Source organism: Peromyscus maniculatus, chromosome 4 (assembly GCF_049852395.1).
Source record: "Peromyscus maniculatus bairdii isolate BWxNUB_F1_BW_parent chromosome 4, HU_Pman_BW_mat_3.1, whole genome shotgun sequence".
Taxonomy (NCBI): domain Eukaryota; kingdom Metazoa; phylum Chordata; class Mammalia; order Rodentia; family Cricetidae; genus Peromyscus; species Peromyscus maniculatus.
In genome coordinates, this window is record NC_134855.1 from 91826597 (window position 1) to 91841308 (window position 14712).

Consider the following 14712-nt stretch of genomic DNA (forward strand, 5'->3'; position numbering starts at 1 on the left):
GGCATTTAGTGCTATAAATTTTCCTCTCAGCCCTGCTTTCATGGTGCCCCATAAGTTTGGGTATGTTGTACATTCATTTTCATTGACTTCTAGGAATGCTTTAATTTCTTTCTTGACCCATTGGTGATTCAGTTGAGCATTATTCAGTTTCCATGAGATTGTAGACTTTCTGTAATTTTTGTTTTTGTTGAAATCTAACTTTAAGCCATAGTGGTCCAATAAAATACAGGAGGTTATTCCATTTTTTTTGTATCTGATGAGATTTGTTTTGTGACTGAGTATGTGGTCCATTTTAGAGAAGGTTCCATGGGGTGCTGAAAAGAAGGTATTTTCTTTTGTGTTAGGGTGGAATGTTCTGTAGATATTGATTAAGTCCATTTGAGTCATAACATCTCTTAGATCCCATACTTTTCTGTTAAGTTTCTGTCTGGTAGACCTGTCCATTGATGAGAGTGGGGTGTTGAAGTCTCCCACTACTAGTGTGTGGGGTTTGATGTGCGATTTAAGCTTTAGTAATGTTTCTTTTACGTATGTGGGTGCCCTTGTATTTGGGGCATAAATGTTCAGAATTGAGACTTCATCTTGGTGGATTTTTCCTGTGATGAATATGTAATGCCCTTCCTGATCTCTTTTGATTGATTATATTTTGTTAGATATTAGGATAGCTATACTAGCTTGCTTCTTAAGTCCATTTTGTTGGAAAGTCTGTTCCCAGCCTTTTACTTTTAGGTAGTGTCTGTCTTTGAAGTTGAGGTGTGTTTCTTGTAAGCAGTGGAAGGATGGATCCTGTTTTTGTATCCATTCTGTTAGCTTGTGTCTTTTTATAGGTAAATCGAGTCCATTTTTATTAAGGGATATTAATGACCAGTGATTGTTAATTCCTGCTATCTTTTGCTGAGTGTGTGTGTGTGTGTGTGTGTGTGTGTGTGTGTGTGTGTGTGTATGTATTTCCCTGCTTTGGGATTTGCTGCTGTGGGGTTATCTATTGCCTGTGTTTTAGTGGGTGCATATAACTTCCTTAGGTTGGAATTTTCCTTCTGGTGCTTTCTGTAGGGCTGGATTTGTGGAGAGGTATTGTTTAAATCTGGTTTCGTCTTGGAATGTCTTTTGTACTCCATCTGTGGTAATTGAAAGTTTTGCTAGGTATAGAAGTCTGGGCTGGCATCCGTGGTCTCTTAGTGTCTACATTACATCTGTCTGGGATCTTCTGGCTTTCAGAGTCTCCATTGAGAAGTCAGGTGTTATTCTGATGGCTCTGCCTTTGTAAGTCACTTGGCCTTTTTCCTTTGCTGCTCTTAATATTCCTTCTTTATTCTGTATGTTTAATGGTTGGATTATTATGTGGTGAGGGGATTTTTTGGGGGGTCTAGTCTATTTGGTGTTCTATAAGCTTCTTTTATCACCATAGGTATTTCCTTCTTTAAATTGGGAAAGTCTTCTCCTATGATTTTGTGGAATATATTTTAAGTGCCTTTGAGTTGGTATTCTTCTCCTTCTTCTATTCCTATTATTCTTAGGTTTGGCCTTTTCATGGTATCCCAGATTTCCTGCATGTTTCGTGTTAGGACTTTTTTGGTTTTAGTGTTTTCTTTGACTGACAAATCTATTTACTCTATTTTATCCTCCACACCAGAGATTCTCTCTTCCATCTCTTGTATTCTGTTGGTTATGTTTGCATCTGTAGTTCCTGTTCACTTACTCAGATTTTCTATTTCCAGCATTCCCTCAGTTTGTGTCTTCTTCATTGTTTCTATTTCAATTTCTAGGTCTTGAACTGTTTCCTTCACCTGTCTAATTGCTTTTTCTTGGCTTTCTTTAAGGGATTTATTGATTTCTTCCAATTTTTGTTTGTCTTTTCTTCAATTTCTTTAAGGGAATTTTTCAATTCCTCTTTAAAGGCCTTTGTTGCTGGAAGGCTTCTCTCCAGGTTCCCCAAGCCCCGCAGTCCCACAATCCACTTATAAAATAATCACTCAGATGCTTATATCACTTATAAACTGTATGGCCGTGGCAGGCTTCTTGCTAACTGTTCTTTTATCTTAAATTAACCCATTTTTATAAATCTATACCTTGCCACATGGCTGGTGGCTTACCAGAGTCTTTACATGTTGCTTGTCCTGGCAGTGGCTGCAGTGTCTCTCCCCTCAGCCTTCCGCTTCCCAGAATTCTCCTCTCTCCTTGTCCTACCTACTTCCTGCCTGGCAACCTACTTCCTGCCTGGTCAGTGGCCATCAGTATTTTATTTATATAGAGCAATATCCACAGCAGGCCTTTTTCATCTTTATAAAGTTATTTTTAAGGTCACTTTCTTCTGCTGCTTCTACATTGTGAAGTTCAGGTCTCGCTGTTGTAGAACTGCTAGGTTCTGATGGTGCTATATTGCTCTTTATGTTGTTGTGTGTACTTTTGCACTGGTGTCTACCCATCTGTTCCTCCAATAGGTGCAGGAGGTGTCTGTGTCTGAGGGACCTGCTCTTGGTCCAGTATGTGCTTGCTGTGTCTGTGTCTCAGGGGGCCACTCTTGGTCCAATCTTAGCTCTTGGTCTAATTGGACCTGGTGGATTCTGTGTCTCTGGAAGCTGCTGAGGTCTCAGGTGGATGGATGAGTTTGGGGTTTAGAGTGGGTCTTGTAGATTGCAGGGTCAGATGGGGGTTTTTGTGGGGGAAGCGTCCCCACAGGAGTCTTCCCTGCTGGCTTGCAATTGGGGCAGCAATGGGTGGGGGTGGGGGGCATGGGTTGTGCCTCAGGGGCTAGTTCCTAGAGGTAGGATTCTCTGGGTGGTAGAAGATTCACTCACCTCTTGGGCCCATCAGAGCTGGCAGATTCTGTTCTCAGGAGGCTGCTGAGGTCGCAGAGGGATGGGTTAGTTTGGGGTAGGGAGTGAGTCTTGTAGATTGCAGTGTCCAATGAGGGTTGTTGGTGGAGAAGCCTGCTCACAGGAATCTTCCCTGCTGGCCTGCAACTGGGGCATTGATCGAATTGTTGAACTTGTATCAAATACTTTTGTACATCTGTTAAGATGAGCACGTGTTTAAAACTTCATTATATTGATGTAATACATAACATTTATTAATTTGTAAACTAACCATCCTTAGGTCCTTGGGATGTATCCCACTGATCACAGTGAGTATTTTTGTTGATTTGCTTTTGGAGTCCTTTGCTAGTATTTTGTTGAGGATTTTGTTTTGATGTCCACGAAGAATGGTTAGCTTGTAGGTTGTTGTGCATATATATGTATTCTTCCATGTAAACTGAATTTGAAAGAATTTCTTATTCCTCAAATTTTGGGATAATTTGATAATTTCTGTTAGCTTTTATTTAAATATTTGAATTCAGCAGTGAACTCACCTGTTGTTGATGGGCTCTTTTAACAGTTGTTATATATTATAAAATCAATTTTACTACTCATTGATTTGTTTAGGTTTTCTATTTCTTTGTAACCAAGTCTCAGTAAGGTATTGTCTTAGTTTATTTTCTATTTCTGTGATCAAAACCGTGACCAGAAGTCACTTGAAGGGGAAAGGTTTTTTTTTTTTTTTGTTTGTTTGTTTTTTGTTTTTCGAGGCAGGGTTTCTCTGTGTAGCTTTGCACCTTTCCTAGAGCTCACTTGGTAGCCCAGGCTGGCCTCGAACTCACAGAGATCTGCCTGGCTCTGCCTCCCGAGTGCTGGGATTAAAGGCGTGCGCCACCACCGCCCGGCTGAAGGGGAAAGGTTTTAATGTCACTAGCAGTCTACTAGATTCTGTAAATATGATTCCCAGTAGGAAGCCATGCTTTAGGAGCCATATTTTTCTGTTAAAAGTCCCAGGCGCATGCCTTTAATCCAAGCACTCGGGAGACAGAGGCAGGTGGATTTCTGTGTTCGAGGCCAACCAACACTACAGAGTGAATTCCAGGAAAGGCGCAAAGCTACACAGAGAAACCCTGTCTTGAAAAACCAAAAATAAATAAATAAATGCCCCAGAGCTTTGTTGGTTATGTGTATTTGTCTAAAGAAAGAAACCCATTTGTACCATGGGCTAGGAAATTTGTTAATATGATAAAAATATCTATCATAAAAAATTAAGAAGATGAATAATTTTTTTGGCTCATGGTTTCACAGGCATCAGTTTATCATGGTGTGTAGGGCATGGCAGAATAAAGTATCATCATGACATCCAGAAAGCAAAGAAAAAGGAATATGAGAAAGAGCTAGGGCAAAATACCCCTAGGACAGACCCACCCCAGGGACCTTCAAGTAGGCCCCACCTCTTATCTTTTGCCACATCCCAGTAATGCTATCAAGGAACCAATCCATTCTCCAGGACAAAACCCTCATGATCGAGTTGTCTCTGGAAGCACCATCACAAAGACACTGAGTCATGTGCTTTACTAACCTATCAGGTGTTTTTTAATTAAGTCAAGTTGACAGACTTTTGCCTTCACTTCTAACTCTGTACAGTTCTTTGAATAGTTGTCTTATCTCCAAATAACTTCTCTAAAAATAAAGAGTGGACATAATATCTCAGCTCTTCCCAAGAGCTTCCAACTTTCCCCTTTACACTTGTCTTTAAATTTCTCCCATAGTAACTGATCCAACAAGCTTGATTTTTTTCAAATGTCTTCCAACAATGATGTGGAATGATTTGCTGCTAAATCCTTTTAATATCAAATGCATATGTAAAAGTCATTTCTCCAACCAGTTATTGATAACCAACATTATAAAAAACCTGCTATACACACCCAGAAAATTTACCACACTGTCTAGGCATATAAGGAATTCACTACTCCCAAGGGAGACACTGGCAGCTTAGAAAAAATAAATTCCTAATTCTTTACTCTGGAAATGATTATTGTCCATATTTCAGCTGTCACCTCTCTATTATTGGGGTGGAATGTAGAAATTTTCTTTTCCGTATTACCTAATGTTTATACAGTGTTTCTTGAGGCATGTAGCATTAACTAGTGGTTCTAATAGTTCCAAGAACAGAATCTCATCAGTAAGGCATATAATTGCATTAAGAAACAGGCTTTAATTAGCTCAGCGATGAGTTGGATTGCTCAGTTCATAATCCTGGGCAGATGTGAATGTATCATCATGTTGAAAATAGTCTTTGCAGATACATCAAGGAATTTCAGTATGAAATCATTCTGGGTTTATAGTGAATCTTAAATGGAATGGTGTGTTCTTGAAAGAGCAAGAAAGAAAAAGAGAGCATGCAGAGATGGTCATCTGAACACAAAGGCCAGGATGGTAATTTTGCTGCCATCAAACACAATGTTCCTAGACTGCCATATGCTGAAGAGGCAAAGAAGAACTCATGGGGCCTATCAAATCATGTCCTTTATGTTACCTTGTGTATTAGTTACTTTTCTATTGTTGTGAGCAAATACTACATACAACCAAGGCTACTTATAGAAGGAAGAGTCATAAGTCATTTGGGCTTATGATTCCAGAGGGATAAGAGTCCATCATGGTGGGGAGGCATGGCAGCAGGCAGGCATGGCCCCAGGAGCAGGCAGCTAGGATCTCACATCTTCAAACATAAGCACAAAGTGAAGCAAGTCCACTGTGACATACTTCCTCCAGCAAAGCCATACTTCCTAAACTTCCTCAAACAGTTCCACCATTAGAGACCAAGTGTTCAAATACCTGTGGCTATGTGGGATATTTCTCATTCAAACCACCACACCTTGTAATAGTGGAACAGAACTCGAATGAAAACCCATATGTATGTTTATTATCTTAACAAATTCTTATTGAACAACCTAATGTACTAGGCAAAGAAATAAGAAAATCCTTTTTGTTAACCCGTATCTTAATAGTGATTGCAGAAAGAGAAAATAATCAAAACAAGCAAACAAAAGAATTCCTTCCTTCCTTCCCTCCTTCCCTCCTTCCCTCCTTCCCTCCTTCCCTCCTTCCCTCCTTCCCTCCCTCCCTCCCTCCCTCCCTCCTTCCTTCCTTCCTTCCTTCCTTCTCCTTTCTTCCCCAGGTTTAGGATTTGAACAACACAAGGGCTCGCTCATGCCAGGCAAGCACTCTACTACTGAGCTACCTACTAACTTTGGTAATCTATGATGGTGGTAAGAATTGCTAAAACAGAGTTATTCAAAAGAATGTTAGAGTGTGGGGACTTACAATTTTTGTTTTTTAGATCACGTGGTCAGAAAAGGAGGAGGAGATGACATTTGAACTACCATCTGAACACAAGAGCTAGGGATTGGTGGATCGGGTAAAGAATGTTGAAAGTAGATGCTACAGCTTGTGAAGAGGCCTTTGGTAGGAATTCCTTGACTTCTGAGAACAGATGGGAAGGCAGATGTTTTTGCATGGTCACCAAGTTGCTTTAAGAGTAACAGGGGTCAGTCAGATCCTGTGCAGTCTTCTAAACCACAGCTAAGAGTTGGTATTTTAGGAAGCACTTGGAAGTAGTAAAGAAGGAAAAAAATGATGTGATTTATCATTTTAAATGAATGTACTGTTGCCATGATGATTCTCCTGTGGGACATACACCTTCATCAGTAGGATTGGAAGTGGTGAGACTGATTTTCTCCTCAGAGGTCCAAGGCTTATCCTTACAGAGTTCAATTAGTACTTGTTCCCTCTCTTCACACCCATCATTTCTTCTAGGTGTCAGGCCTAGGCTCTGACTCCAAATGCTTTGTTAATCAACTCATACAATTGCATAAAGTCAGAACTCTATACTAAATTTATATAAATACAAATTTATATATTTATATGTAACACATATATTTATACACTTACATTTATTTGTGTTATATATTTTATATAAACTTTTAATAAATTAAATATATAGTATCTGTAAATTTGTATATAAAATATATTATTTTCATATATTTGGCATACATATTTACATAAGGAAGCAATGAAGCCTCAAGATCTGCTACTGACTGAAACCAAGATGGCAGTTGTTCTCTAGCCCTACCTCTGTAGCTCTAGGTCTACCAGCTGAGCCCAATGACCTAATCCCAAGGTTCCACATCCTCCCAAAACAGCATCACCAACTGAGGATGAACTGTTCATACATATAAGCCTATGAGGGCCATCTCAAACCATAACAATTGGCTAAAAATAAGTGCTATATGTGGTTTCCTGGACATAGCCTTAAAGGACGGGGAAGCGTGGTTACTCCTCTCTTTCTTTCTCCAGTTCCTTAGATACTGTATGAATTTACCAGAATCCCAGGAGCTTGCAGAAAAGGGTCCTAGTCTTTTTACATCATGAAAACACACCAGTTCAGTGACCCCCTCCCTCTAGGCTTTCATAATACAGGTAAACGTCATCATAGTTAAGCCAGCACTACTTTGGATTTTCTATCACACACAAAGTTAATAATGAATAATATGATACCCCACAACTAGCACCTTTTCTAAAGATAAATATGTTTGCTACAAGCAAGGATCTAATTGGCATAACTGTTATTCATGTTGTGTATAATTTAGTTTTCACACACCAAAAAAGTTCCCCACCTATTCAACCCAAAGTTTCTTTTTTTTTTAACTTATGAAAGAATTATAGACCATTTATTAGCATCAATTATTAAAAGCACCATACTTCCTCTAGGGAAGCAAAAATTGATCCTCATTTTCCTCACAGCATCTCACATTTCATAAACCCTTGTTTAAAATTAACTCATATCATTAGACAACACAAAAATTATTTTACAACTACAAAATACAAGCTGTCTTCTGAGAGACTGAAAATGTGAGTTTAATATAGTACATAATATAATGTCAAATAGGTGACCAAAAACTATTCAATATTGGTGAAGACAGTCTTAACTCCCAGATTTCCAGCTGTTCTGGTTTCTGTCTTATCACACATCCTATTGCTCTGGCCAGATGTCATCTAGCCACAGGACAGGAATTTCTACCCCTGTTCAAGAGTACAAGTCACTAAAACTGGGAGGAACAATATGAAATTTATAACTAATGAAAAACTAAACTAAAGCATGTTTTCAATTTAGTTAACATTTTGGCTCTTTATTTGATATGTGTGGGAGCTTTTGTCTATGTGTTTTAAAATCTGGCATGTTCTATAAATGGTGCAATCCATTCTGAAGCCATGACCAATTTTTTTTTTTGAAAAAAGATAACTACTAGAATAAATCAGGAAATGTCCAAGTACCTTGTACAAGGTAAGGGTGAATTTTTAAAAAAAAGATTCATGTTTTGTTTATGTACTTCGAGTGAGGAGTTGACCAAAAAGAATTTAGAGGTGTTGGAGAGATGGCTCAGCACACATAAGGCAAGTCATAACCTTCTGTAAACCCAGGGATCCAATACCAATTTCTGGCCTAAGCAGGCACTGCATGCATATGTTATATGTATAGGCAGACAAAATACTCAGACATGTGGATATATATCATTTGGGTAAGAATTCCATTAACACTTCATTTCCCATTCTCTACCCTCCTGTATGCTTGAAGCCTTCTACCCCAAATGTCCCCTTTTCTATTTTCATTTTACCTGTGTTTTACTATCTACCTTTCCTCAAGACATTCACTTTCCAATGATGTATTTTCAGTTTCCTAGCTTCCATATGTACTCCAGGTTAAACATACAAAATTTTTATTTTAACAACATGAGATATGGTGATAGTCCATGTAAATTTGTATATATGTTTCTAAAAGGGATAGATAAGAATAAAATAACTACACTAACTCTTTGCTTGCCAGTCTTTGGAGGACAGTTTCCTCCCTCTTTAAGACTTAATGAACATTAAACCTGCAAATCCATAACATTAGCACAAAAGAAGCTTGATAAAACTAGTACAGTAATTTATACATAGTTATGAATGATTTGGTGAGTAATGTAATATGTAATATGCATCATGACTCAGATTGTCAAGCTAATATACAGCTTATTTATAGTAGATTATTTCCCAGTCTCTGTCCAATCATTTAATAGTTTCCATATGCTTGTCTGTGCTTTGGTGAGTCTTACCCACCAAAAGCAAGTGGAAGGCCGTAAAGTAAAAATTGATTTCCTTTTCACCACCCTTGCCTTCAGAACATTCTCTAGCACACATTCTAAGTGGCTTGTGGATTTTCCCTATATGAGTCTGAACATGTCTGAATGTTATAGATCTACAAAACAAATATTGCTGTGTGATCTTGTGTGATACATATGAATATCATAATACTATGAATGGATTTTGCTTACACACACACTATATAATATATATGTATATGTATATGTATATGTATATATATATAAAATGTAAATACAGATGGATGGGTATACCTTATTCTTTTTAATGATTACCTTGTGTTCCATTGCATGAGTGTTTGTCTGCTCATGGGTGAATAGCCCTCTTTAAAGTTTTTGCTATGGCAAACAACCCTTCAAGCACAATTTCTTTAAAAATTCCTTTTTGTTACATTTATTTCTTTTATGTGTGTGCGAGTGTGTGTGTAGATGAGAGGACAACTTGCTGGAGTCTGTTCTCTCCTTCCACCATGCTGATCTTAGTAGTAGAACCCAGGTTGTCAGGGTTGACACCAAATGCCTTTGCCTGCTCAGCCATCTTAGTGGCTCTAAGCAAGTCTTCTTATATTGCTTCTTTGGATTGCTTAGATGACACCTTCTAATGTCCTTTGGCAACATATTTATAGGAATGGATATCTTTTATTCTCTAAAGCCCATGAGAACTCATTCCCATCAGTTTACAAACACAAAACCAAAGATGGTTTCATACAAATGATAAAAGTGGTTAGGAGCTCAGCTCCAATGAGACAAAAATCTCTAACATCTTGTCATTTTCTTCTAAATTTAGATCACCAGCCTCAACTTGTCAAAAAAAAAAGTTATTCTAGAGATTATCCTTAAAATCCTTTCATGTTAATTTTATCATATCTTCTATCCAAAGGCGATCCGAGAGGGGAGGTGCAGCCTGGGAAACTATCACTAGACTACAGAGATGGAAGCTCCAGAAGGTAAGAACGGTGCTTTCACAGTGGGGAAGTGACATGCTGAGGGGCCTTGGTCATCTAGAGCATTAAAGAGGGGGTAACCCAACCCCCTCTTTAAATAATGAGCTCCTTTGAGAAGCAGACACCCTGAGATCTGCTGCTTGTTAGGTGAGGGCCTCAAACAAGTAGCTGAACTCCTCTACCTCAGTTCCCTGAAATGATCATGAGAATATTGTCTATTTTGTGAGGTTCTTATGAAAAAAGATCAAGAACTAACATTTATAAAGCATTGCAGGGCCTGGCACATAGTAAGCGCTCTGCAGGTGTTAGTTAAATAAAATGCCAAACTGTGTGAGCACGGTGCTTATCTTGCCTTATCTACTGAAGAAGCCCCTCCTGAAACTTCCTAAGCTGAAAGGAATGTATGTATGTAAAATGCTTGCTCCTTCTCTTCACCAGCCCCCTCAGTGTAGACACTTTTTTATTTGGTGCTCACAGAAGCCCAGCATTTCAGTAGTCTATTATAATCAGAAGTGACTAGGTTACAAATAAAATGGATTGATATTGTGTAACTATTTTTCAGATAGTTGCTTGTGATTTATTTGTGTTCAACAAACTGTTTTAGAAGAAGAGGAGAATTGCAAAGATATATCATATAACAAATTGAGTTAAAATCCAGCAACCAAGTATGACATGTACTATACTTAACATTTTAATGTAACAATTATTGAACTTCTTTTATTCAAAGGGGGCTTACCAGAGCTTCACACACCATCTTGCAATTTCCTGCATTTTGATTAGTTGCAAAAGATTTGGGCTCAAGTCTGAAGCTTTTTTTTTTTTTCCTGAAAGTTTCCAAGGTATGCTGTACACTTTGAGACTTTTTCTTTAGTAGAAAGGTGAAGGCCTGATACGGCCTTAGATGCTGCAACAGATTATTTTGGATGACTATATCATGATTTAGACTAATAATGAAGATGAATGTCTCATTTTCTCATATTATCACTAATAGAATTTGTGGGACTTCACATCAGCTTTTAAGCTCTTCTTCATACAGAATCACATGCATATGACTTCATGAGGATGTACTGAAATGAATGTGATCCTTGAAATTCTTGTGCTGGGATCCTGATCTCCATGGTGATGGCATTAAGAGGTTTAAATAACAGAGACTCAAGAGATCTTTCCCCTTCTCCTGGTGTACACAGGGAAATTGTGCCTTTTCCGACTGTAAATCTGCTGGTACCTTAATGTTGGAACTATGATAAGTAAATTGCTGCAGTTTATAAAACCACTAGTAAATTGCATTGTCTTATAGCAATCTGAAAGAACTAAGATACATATTTCTAGTGGTGAAAGTAAGGGACAAAATTAGCATGCTACAGGTAGTCACTAAGATATAGATTGTTAACTTTCAGAATTTTCTTTGATGAAAATGCTAAGAGAAGACTTTATATTAAATACAAGAATAAACAACAGATTATCAGGTGTTTTATGTGTATCTTTGTGTGTGTGTGTGTGTGTGTGTGTGTGTGTGTGTGTGCGTGTGTGTGTGTGTGTGTGTGTGTGTGTGTGTGTGTGTGTGTATCATCTTGTTTTAGAAAGCAACCTATCCAGGGATCCTCTTTCAGAACAGCAATTGGGAAAATATGGCATTCTAGTGTTTTTCTTTATCCCACAAGACTGCAAAAGCCCACATTTAACTTTCTTTTCAGACTTAAGTTGCTCAGGGAGCTCCACTCTGCTTTCTAACACTCCCCCATTTCCTGATGAATGGTCATTTCCCTTCTTTGCTAAGTCCTAACAGTTTTTCATGTTCTGCAATTTTCTCTGTTATATAGCCCTAGGCATAACTGGCCATAAAGTCACAGACAATAATAAAGCCTTAGATTTGGAAGGAAACATAGAGAATATCCAATCCACCCCCTCATTTTATAGTTAAAGAAATTCAGTACCCAAGAGGGTAAATAACTTTTTCAATGTCAGCCAGTTAATGTGTAGACTGGGCCAAAGTTGCCAAGGTAAAATTTTTTTTGTGGGTAAAACTGCAGCTAAAACCATTTTAAAATGCATACATAGTTCCTTCTGTCTGCTTAAAATAGCACAGTAATGCAACCTACACAACCAAGTTTGGAAGCTACTACTTCTAATCCTGAAAACACTGTTATATGAAAAACAGTGAAATGAGGTGTATGATTTATAGATGCTGGTCTCAGGATTTCTAGTTAATTCCGGGTTGGCTAGGTCAGTCTAAAGAGATTACTTTTCTTTTCTTAATGAGTTTTCTAGAGAGTCAATGGAAAAGAGACAAATACAAACACAGAAAACACATCAACACAAGAATCGGGCTTAATAATATATTGTCACAATTAATTTCTGTTACTATAATATCTAACATTTTATACCCACTCTTGTGGCAAGTTGAAGCTCAGATAAAAAACTGTAAATTACTCTTGGATTCAGAATCTAGGGCCAGCAAGCACCCAGAGTAGCAGCTTTGAATGCTACAGTATCAAGGAAAGATGTCCTTGTTGACAGATTAAGACCAGAAAGCTCTCCAGCCCTGACTGCTCTTCCAGAGGTCTTGAGTTCAATTCCCAGCAACCACATGGTGGCTCACAGCCATCTGTAATGAGATCTGGTGCCCTCATCTGGCCTGCAGTCATACATGCTGTATACAAAATAAATAAATGAATCTTAAAAAAAAAAAAAAAAGACCAGAAAGCTCCAAGACAGGGCTTCTTTATGGACATTCTCTCTCTTGGGTTAGAATTGTGCAAGGGATGTAAGCAAAGACATTTGATATTCATAAAGAAATGCCTCCAATTGGCCGGGCGGTGGTGGCGCACGCCTTTAATCCCAGCACTCGGGAGGCAGAGCCAGGCGGATCTCTGTGAGTTCGAGGCCAGCCTGGGCTACCAAGTGAGTTCCAGGAAAGGCGCAAAGCTACACAGAGAAACCCTGTCTCGAAAAACCAAAAAAAAAAAAAAAAAAAAAAAGAAATGCCTCCAAACAAGTTTTTTATTTTTTAAAGAATAACTATTCAGAGATATTATGCTCTGAACATGTATGTTCAGAAGTATGATCTGTCAGAACTGGAAAGAATATCCAAGATTATTTAATAAAGGTGGAATGTGGTTAATATTTGGGATGTCTCTATGACACCCCTCCTGTCAAGACTCAGGAATCTATATGGAAGAGGGGCAGAAAGAATGTAAGAGCCAGAGATGGTGCTTAACTTCAAGAAAATAGCAGTTTTCAGACACAGGGCAGATGGACATATGAACTCACAGAGGTTGACACCATGCACAAGACCTGCAGTCTCAAGCCTGGCAAACTCCCAGCATGGAGGAGGGGAAGTGGCCGTGAAGTTTCACCCATAGCCAGGCAGCTATTCACAACCGTTAGCTGTTGGCAGAGAAAACGATCATTTTCTTCAATGTAATGCTGGGTGTAACAATATACCCCAGGGCAGGCCTCATTCTCAGGTGTCATCAGTCTGTACAACGTGGACTCTAGTCTGTTTTTTTTTTCTTTTCCTATTTTAAGAGAGAAAGAACATGAGATTAGGTGGTAGCAAGGAAGGTGGGGGATGATCTTGAAGGAATTGGAGGAAGGGAAAGAATATTTCTACAAAATATTTATACAAAAAATATTTTGTATAAAGTTCCCAAAGAAGAAAAATATTATTAAAACAAGTCACATACACACAGAGGAAAAGAGAGACAGAGATGGAGAGAAACAAGGAGCGAAACACAAGGAGAGAGAATGTAACTTGTCTGAGGTCAGACTTGAAGTTAGCAATGGAGTTTCGAACCCAAGTTGGTACTTGGCCTTCTGGGTTTCAAGCCTGGTTTCTTTGGGTAAACTAGTATTAATTTTCTTTATCATACACACAATGTGGAAGGATGACCACAGGGTGCCTCTTATTTTTTTTTTTACCTATATGGCACAGCAGAACTAAAAATACAGCATTTTATATTGAAAATCAAAGGCTAATCAGAGAAAGAGGCAGAGATAGAGAGATCGATACAGAGTGAGAGAGAACATTTGCACAGACATATATGGGGAGGGGAGGAGATAAGAATCAGGTCAAAAAAGAGGGGGAGGCACTGAAATGTAAAATGAAGAGAACACTGTCTGAGTATCCCAAGTGTGAAAGCTTTGTCTTCATATGGATCAAACCAGGAAGTGATGCCATCAGTAACAAGCACTCTAGTTGGTATGATGAGAAGCAGCAAAAATGAAGAAGGGGGCTACAGGGGTGGCGATTCACTTTCTCACTCCCATCTACCCCCACTGTGGGACAACATACATCTGCCAATACTGTCAGTAGTGTTTGCTTTTGAATGAAGAGCATAAAATCCAATGTACTGAAGTAGCAAATATGGTGTTGGCACTGATCAACGGTGCTACAGCAGAGTAGCATTTGTGGTTTGTGAAAAACAGATAAGCAGAGCATGGAGTCCTTTCAGTTTTAGTTCTGCAGCAAACATTTAATCCAAGTCAGGTTTCCCTGTGGTCAAGTATAAATAAGAAACTTAGCTCTTAATACTTACTACAGCAAAAATGATATAAAATTTCCCCGAACTCCAAGAATAGGGAAACAAATTATGTAATATTGGTATGGTAGAATACTGTCAACATTTAAAATTATGGCTTTTGAGAACTGTTAGCAGTAGTTTAGAAATTTGCAAGGTAAGTGAAAAAGCATGATTCAGAAATCGTATCTGTTGAGTTGTATGAATTGTATTAAAGATATTTTCATTCACATCAAACACTTGAAAACAGCAG

The 14712-nt window shown here is 38.4% G+C and overlaps 1 long non-coding RNA gene across 1 annotated transcript in view; it reads left to right on the forward strand.

Moving 5' to 3' along the window:
• The first annotated feature begins 6138 nt into the window (after window positions 1-6138).
• LOC121828779 (uncharacterized) overlaps window positions 6139-14712 on the forward strand; it is a 38791-nt gene continuing 30217 nt past the window's right edge. The window contains exons 1-2 of the long non-coding RNA XR_013050645.1: window positions 6139-6263; window positions 9876-9942. This is a non-coding gene — a long non-coding RNA (uncharacterized LOC121828779). The remainder of the gene's footprint in view (window positions 6264-9875; window positions 9943-14712) is intronic.